Genomic DNA, 6000 nt, shown 5'->3' with positions numbered 1-6000 from the left:
CACAACTCCCGGAGCAGTTGCTGCCACCTGTGTCACCATCACCCCGTAGCCAAACTTCTCGCAGCTGCTCACCTACAGAAAACACACAGAAATCTCATACCCCTAGAAATATTTCAGCCTTTCACTATCACAGTTTTTGGTTATCAGGTAAAAAATGAATGAGAGTTTGGAAAAAGGATGGAAAAGGTTTAGGTCAAATGTAGTACTAATGTATCATAAAGGGAGATGTGTAAGTAAATCTGGGATTCTGGAAAGGCACAACATAATGTAGTTAAACATGCTGTGGAGAATTTAAATTGTAAATTGATATTGGAGTGTGCAGGCCCTTCATTAATTACAACACAATGCCACAACTAAAAATAGACAAAATATAATTACATTCCATAATTAAAGTGTAATGCCAAACTAGAGAAGCAATTACAATGGTGCGTAAACAATGGCAGTAAATTAAGCCCACGGGGGATCAGCTAAGGTTTGCAGCAAGCCTGAGTGTTTGTGTGTTTACAATTTGAATCTTAGACTCAGACCCTGTGACAAGGTCTGTGAAAACCACGTTTTTATGCCTGAAATACTACAGTACTACACTCCCACCAGATGAGCTCATGCAGCCTGTCACGAACCGGGACATACAACCATGACAAAACAGGAGATGCACACACAATTTATTGTGTTATTAATTTAGATCAACTGTGCTAATATAGTATACCAAAATGAAAACAATAACTCAAATTTCAGATATTTGAGGTTGTGCTGAAAATAATGGTGCCAAATAAGGCAAGAAAAACATATTTTAAAGGTGAAATATAGAGGTAAAATCAAAAATAGTCAAGAACGGCCAATTATACCCTGGACCACAGAGGGTTAAATTTGAAAACGGTTTAAAAAAAAACATCCCCATTCTAAAATGTCATGTGACAATCTGATTCATGAAGAGTGATGATGTCACAAGGACATGTGATGATGTCACAAGGACATGTGATGATGTCACAAGCACATGCCTTTGAGCCTTTGAAGTTTTTCTATAAATAGGGGTCAGGAGCAGCAAGTTTTAGTCAGTTTGTTCGCAGCCTTCAAACGTTCGACCAGAGCTATATTTGAAAGTATTTGTAAACCTCTGTAACATCACGCTCCAAAGCCCTGTGACGTTTCTGTGTTCTGTGACGTTGTCCCAAAGAAAGACCTTTAAATGCGATAAATAGCCTAAACGTTTTCGTTTATGACTAGTTTACCGTGTTATGACTGTGAACAGGGGGGAAGTCGCGCAAGAGAAATGTCGACCAAAACAATTGCAAGTAAGCCAAAGTCAGTTCCTAAAAGTCAACCCGCAGGTGTTTCCACCACCATCAGACCCTCCACTTCTGTAAGACCTCCATTAAGAATAACTGATGCAAAGAAAACCGCTCGGGTGGGAAAAACTCAGAATGGAAGACCGGCAGCTGTGAAACAGCCCCCGAAGAGGGATATGAAAAAGAATGTGGACAGTAAACTGGTCAGCTTAATTACAAATGAAATTGTATACAGTGGAGCGACTGTGTCATTTGATGACATCGCAGGGCAGGATCTGGCAAAGCAAGCACTTCAAGAAATTGTCATCCTTCCTGCCTTAAGACCTGATCTCTTTACTGGTCTGAGAGCTCCTGCACGTGGCTTGCTTTTATTTGGCCCACCAGGAAATGGGAAGACCATGCTCGCCAAAGCAGTTGCTGCAGAGTCTAATGCAACATTCTTCAACATCAGTGCTGCTAGTTTGACCTCCAAATATGTGGGAGAAGGCGAGAAGCTCGTACGAGCACTCTTTGCAGTTGCAAGAGAGAGACAGCCCTCAGTAATCTTCATCGATGAAGTGGACGGCTTGCTCTGTCAAAGGAGGGAGGGGGAGCACGACGCCTCTCGCCGTTTAAAAACTGAGTTCCTCATTGAGTTTGACGGGTTGCAGTCAGGAAAGGATGACAGAGTACTTGTAATGGGAGCAACGAACAGGCCCCAGGAGCTCGATGAAGCAATATTAAGGCGCTTTGCAAAAAGAGTATATGTGACCTTACCCGATGAGAAGACAAGATTTACGCTGCTGAAAAATCTTTTGGGAACGCACGGGAGTCCACTGAGCCAAGACGAACTGTCCTGTCTTGCAAAAGTGACTGAAGGATATTCAGGGAGCGATTTGACAGCATTAGCCAAAGATGCTGCACTTGGCCCAATAAGAGAGTTGGCACCAGAACAAGTCCGTGTTATAGCTGCTGCTGAGGTGCGCAACATTAAGATAAAAGACTTTGAGGATTCTCTGAAGCAAATCAAACCAACTGTTAGTCCAGCAACTCTTAACATGTACACCAAATAGAACAAAGATTTTGGTGGTCCTTCTTCAATAAATCCAAATCCAGTCAGGCTGGATGAAACAGAGTGCAAAAATAAAGAGCTTCTTCAAGAGAAAGAGCAACAGGAAAAAGAAAAAAAACGTATTCTCCAGGACTTGGAGAGAAGAAATCTACAACTGAACAAATTAATACAATGAAGGACAGAACACCTGAACTGGAAGGAGAAGTATTGGAAAAACGACGTTCAAAGATGCAGCGTAGGATCAATGAAATGGCGAAAAAACACTCAGAGGTCATTAATGAGATGTTGTTGAACTCAGACAACTTGAAGTGTGAAAACGCTGAAATGCTTGCACAAAAGCAGCAACAAGAGAAAATAAATGAAGACCTGCAGCGTAAGCTTCAAGAAATCACAAGAAGAAATGAGCAGTTAGAAAAGATGCACAAGGAAAAACAACAGCAAAATACAGACAAGTGCAATCTATTAAAAGAAATGGAGCAAAGATGCCAGAAACTTGAGAAGGAAGTTGAAGAAACAACCGATCAGTTGAGAACCCTCATCCTAGAGAAAAAAGTGGTCGTGGAAAAGCTCATGGAAAAGAAGAAAAAACGTTTCCGCTTCTTCTGGAGGAGGGACACTCCTGCTTTTTCTACTCTTTCTATTTTTTCTACTGCTGACGTCACCTCGTCTCCCTCCACCTCTGTTCCATCTTAATTTTCACCTCTCCTCTCCCCTTCTCTCCTAACACTTCTTCCCTCTCTCCTTCATCTTTTTTCACCCCAACCAGTCCCGGCAGTTGACTGCCCCTCGTGAGCCTGGTTCTGCCGGAAGTTTCTGCCCGTTTAAAGGCAGTTTTTCTTCCCCACTGTCGCCTAGTGCTTGCTCAGAGGGGATTGTTGGGGTTTTCTCTTTTCTTTTTTTTCCCCTTCTTATTACCATTTTCCTTTATTTACCGATTTGTTTTGTTTACTTTTCTTTTACGTTGTTTCTTTATTTACTTGTTTAACTTTTTTTCAACTTATGTAATAAACTAATAAACCAATTGAATTTGTCCTCTGCGTATTTTACATCTAATCTTTAAAGAATATTTCCAAAACATTTTCAAACATCACGATCTGTCTTTTGTTTGCTTGTTAAAACCCCGTAAATGGTGAAGTAAAAACCCTGTGATATGGTTTAAAACATCAAAATAGACTAAACAACTAGTCTAAAACTAAGAGACACAGGATAAAGTTGGTGTGAAGGTTTCAGTCTGTGAATGAATCTAAGCACCATCACCTTAACTTTAAATTCATCTCTGTTACCCTCTTTGTGACTGAACTCTGACCGTGAGCACCACAGCCACTGCGCACCAGTCACACACACTTTAAATCCATCACAGTAAACCAGTTAGTTTACCTCAGTTTGTTTTGCAGCACATTTCACAACATGCAAAAGCATAATGTGCCATGTACAGACTCAAAATCTGATTTAAAAACATGAGGACTGACCTGTAAGCTTTACATTTACAGTTTATCACATACCACTGAGCAGTTCTTACCTGTAATTCTAAGCCCTCTTCTTCCTTTTCTGGTTTAAAACATCAAATTAGACTAAACAACTAGTCTAAAACCAAGAGACACTTAAATATTAAGTTAAACCTCTGGGGTTGCCGGACGCGCCGGCGCGTCAAAATCACATGACCAATTTAAGACGACACAGCTACAAGATGCAGCGATTCAGAGGCTGTATCCCAATTCAGGGTCTGCAGCCTTAAAGGCCGCATTTTAAGGCCGATTACGTCACCATGCCAGTCTCCTATTGCCAGAGGCTGAAGTGTGTGTGCAGTCACCAGGTGATAATCTGATATCGTCTACTTCCCCACTGATGTTAAGTAATATGAAAAAAATAATGAATCCCACCTTAGGCCGAATGTGTGACTCTCTTCGTAGTGGAAGAGAGAATGAATCTTCCCATCCGAATTCACGGCAATCAGTCTGTCAATCAAATCCTGTGGAGTAAAATGAGAGGCTTTGAACAAGAATGCACCGGATAGGGTGCAAAACGAAAACTGTGTGGAAATTTACAATGGGTAAGGTGGAGAACGTATATCAGTCTCAGTGTGAGAGGGTTTATTTGAATGCGTTTGAAGTAAAACAAATGGGTGGGTGGTGTTTGGAGGCCAAATAAAAAGTGCAAACATGCCCTCAGATGGATGACAAAAAAAAACTGCAGTGTGTGGAAAAGAAGAAGAAGAAAAACACTTACAGGTATGGAGGTTGGCATCTCCCTCAGGGTGTATTCGCTTTTGTTGGCCAAAGACTGTCGGCCCAGCAGTTGCCACACCGACTGGGAAGAGGAGAGGAGGTTGACCAAGTACAGGAAGGACTGAAGAGGAAAGTAAATACAGCAGCTGTTAGAGAGAAAAAATGTATTTGCTTTTAAAGACCATTGTGAATGCATTTGTGCACGTCATGGATTGATCAAATCCTAACACATAATAATAATATAACACTATTCAACTACAAACACTACCGATAATATGACAAATAATATCTGTAGTATTCAAAGCAAAACAAAATGTAAAAAGAATTTATGATTGCAAAGATAAAACATGGTTTACCACACTCTCAAAACTGAATAAGACATATATTCTGAGCAGAGTGGTTGAGCAGAAACCTATTGCAGCCTGAAGAATATTAAACTGCAGGAAAGCTCCCTGCATTTTTCACTGGGTCTGGTAGAACAGGGAAAATATATCATCAAAAGCATCAAAGGAAAAAAAGAGAGACACTTGCACAAACGAGCTACAACTTAGATTATATTAAACAGCTTCAAAGAAACGTAAAGAAAAAAACAAGATACGATGGATTTTTTTTTCTAAAATAGAAATATCTATACTTTCATGTGTCTTCTGATGTTTCTGTGCATGTGTGAACTTATCTTCATATGTACTACCAAACCTCCTACTGTACTTAGCACAGATTAAAGCAAAGACTCGAGTTAATTCACCAAAGTGCTGGTGTGTGTATATTTAGTTTTCCTTTGACCTCAGCATATATGTATAACCCACTGATAAGGCAGACTTTAAAGTCGCCTGTGGCAGGACACAGTTTACACATCACTGGCTGTCCGTATTCACTTGGCTAGTCTCTCTGAGAGAGATGACTTGGCTGCTGTCAGAGGCCAAGCATCAGACACACACAGACAGGCTCACGCTGGAGCTTGTTGAAGCTTTCCTGAGAGAAATTCTGCCAAAAACATAACTAAAAATGCAGTCTTATGAAAGTAAGGCTTATTTGCCCAGACACCCATAAACCAATCAGCAAAAAGCCTTTCTTGTTAACAAAATCACTATTGCCAGTTTCTTAAATATGAATATTCACAAGTGAATTTTCTACATGGCTGCTGGTATCACAGCAACACATGGACCACTATTCTGAGTCCTGGGTTAATAATAATTGGAATCAATTTAATTTTAATCAATTTAAACACCTTTGTAACCAGTGAGCTAAAAACATGATGGAAAAGCAAAACTTCTAAGAGATCTGTGTCTGTACTATTATGTAGATATCTAAAAATTGGGGCATTGTGGGCTCCAGGAAGTTTCTCCTTCTCCCTCTCTCTCTCACACACACACGCACGCACATACATACAATACCTTAATGCAACTCCTATCTGTGGGGTCAATGGGAGTTGGTTTGG

At 40.4% G+C, this 6000-nt stretch overlaps 1 pseudogene; it reads left to right on the top strand.

Moving 5' to 3' along the window:
- The first annotated feature begins 1008 nt into the window (after nt 1-1008).
- On the top strand, nt 1009-3305 carry LOC146693611 (spastin pseudogene; annotated as a pseudogene).
- The last annotated feature ends 2695 nt before the right edge of the window (nt 3306-6000 follow it).

Source organism: Copadichromis virginalis, linkage group LG14 (genome assembly GCF_057382275.1).
Source record: "Copadichromis virginalis isolate Kocher_CV1m ecotype Utaka linkage group LG14, C_Virginalis_male_GT1.1, whole genome shotgun sequence".
NCBI lineage: Eukaryota > Metazoa > Chordata > Actinopteri > Cichliformes > Cichlidae > Copadichromis > Copadichromis virginalis.
Note: the sequence above shows the minus strand (reverse complement) of the source record. Positions and strands in the feature narration are given on the sequence as shown.